Source organism: Engraulis encrasicolus, unplaced genomic scaffold (assembly GCF_034702125.1).
Source record: "Engraulis encrasicolus isolate BLACKSEA-1 unplaced genomic scaffold, IST_EnEncr_1.0 scaffold_1659_np1212, whole genome shotgun sequence".
In the NCBI taxonomy this organism is placed as follows: Eukaryota; Metazoa; Chordata; class Actinopteri; order Clupeiformes; family Engraulidae; genus Engraulis; species Engraulis encrasicolus.
Genome location: NW_026945185.1, coordinates 1 through 1900, shown reverse-complemented (window position 1 = coordinate 1900; position 1900 = coordinate 1). Strand labels below are relative to the sequence as shown.

Genomic DNA, 1900 nt, shown 5'->3' with positions numbered 1-1900 from the left:
CCCCAGCTGCCCCAGTGGCCAATATAGGGGACCCCCCCCCCCCCCCCAAGCCAGGGGTTGTGTTCAGCCCATCTGGGGGATGGCAACAAGGGGGCCGCAACGCTGGGCCCAACCCCAACGATGGATCGAAAAAACCCCCCAGCATTGCATTTATCCATGAATGCCGCCTCCTTTCCCCCCCCCCCCCCCCACAGCAAAAACCCCGGACTCACTTAGCCGCCCCCCTTTTTCTCAAACCCCAAATTTCCCTTTTTTCCCCTCCATTTTTCTCCATCCTCCTGACGAGCAATGGCGCAGCGAAGCGTGCTGGCCCATAACCCAAGGTCGATGGATCGAAACCATCCTCTGCTAGGCTCATATTCCTTTGTCACCTCCACACACTTCTGGTGACACACAAACATCCCATTGTGTGACTCACCAAGCGTGGTGTGAGCGCTTTGCTCGACGTTTCCAAACGTCCTGTCAAAAGAGCCTCCTCCCAAACCCTGACAATCGGCTCACAACCCGGGCAATCTGGGGGCGATCCGAAGGGGTTAAAGGGGCATGGACGCTAATCCTTTGGGCTCTAAAGGTTTCGAACCCATCCTTTTTGAGCGCACTCTTTACTACGGGGGTCCCCAACCCATACACTGTCAGGGTTTTACAGCCCCCCGATCCCCATGGCCAAGGGATAAAACTCCTCCTAAGCCGGGGATTGGGGGTTCGAGCCCCTTTTGGGGTTGGGGCAGCAGGGCGCAGGGGGAACTCGGGCCCAAAACCCAGGGCGAGGATCGAAAACCTCCCTGCTCATTTTTTTTAATTCGATGGAATGCCGCGTTTTCCCCCCCCCCCCCCCCACATCAAACAAGCGCTGGTCACTTGGACGCCCCCCTTATGCTAAAACCACAATGCCCCTTTTTTTCCCCCTCCTTTTCTCCATCCCTCGAAAAGGGGCCCCGGGGGGTGCGGGGGCCCATAACCCAGAGGTGATATCGAAACCTCCTTGCTGGGGCCGTTTTTCCCTTTTGTCACCTCCACACACTTCGGTACCACAAACACCCCATTTTTTACTCACCAAGCGTGTGTGAGCCTTTGCTCATTTCCAAACTCCTTCAGAGGGGGCGGGTAGCCTGACCTCGACCGAAAGCGTTGACAATCTGGCGTCACAACGCCGAGCAAGTGCTGTGGGACGAGGGGGCCGAGAGGTTAAGGCGATGGACTGCTAATCCATTGTGCTCTGCACGCGTGGTTCGAATCCCATCTTCGTCGAGCGCACTCTTGTACTACGAGTAGCCCTAAGACCATACACGTGTGCATGGGGTGTACAGCTCTCTCCCGAGCTGCCCATGGCCTAATGGATAAGGCACTGCCTCCTAACCAGGGATTTGGGTTCGAGTCCCATCTGGGTATGGCAAGCAGAGTGGCGCAGCGGGAAACGTGCTGGGCCCATAACCCAGAGGTCGATGGATCGAAACCATCCTCTGCTAGCATTGCATTTAAACCGATGGAATGCCCGGCCTGCTTTCCCCCCTCCCCCGCTCCACATGGGAAAACACGCGCTGACTCACTAGACCGCACCCCTTATGCTCAAACCACAATGTCCCTTTTTTCCCCTCCATTTTCTCCATCCTCCTGACGAGCATGAGTGGCGCAGCGAAGCGTGCTGGGCCCATTAACCCTGAGGTCGATGGTCGAAACCACCTCTGCTTAGCTCGATCCTTGCCTCACCTCCACACACTTCTGTGACACACAAACCATCCCATTGTGACTCACCAAGCGTGGTGTAGCGCTTTGCTCGACGTTTCCAAACGTCCTTCAGAGGAGGCGGTAGCCTGACCTCGACCGAAAGCGTTGACAATCGGCGTCACAACCCGCAATGCTGTGGGGGCAGGGGGCCAGTTAAGGCATGGGCTCAATCCAT

At 56.9% G+C, this 1900-nt stretch overlaps 1 non-coding gene across 1 annotated transcript; it reads left to right on the top strand.

Moving 5' to 3' along the window:
* The first annotated feature begins 1167 nt into the window (after positions 1–1167).
* trnas-gcu (transfer RNA serine (anticodon GCU)) lies at positions 1168–1248 on the top strand. The gene has a single exon. It is a non-coding gene; the product is annotated as a tRNA-Ser (tRNA).
* The last annotated feature ends 652 nt before the right edge of the window (positions 1249–1900 follow it).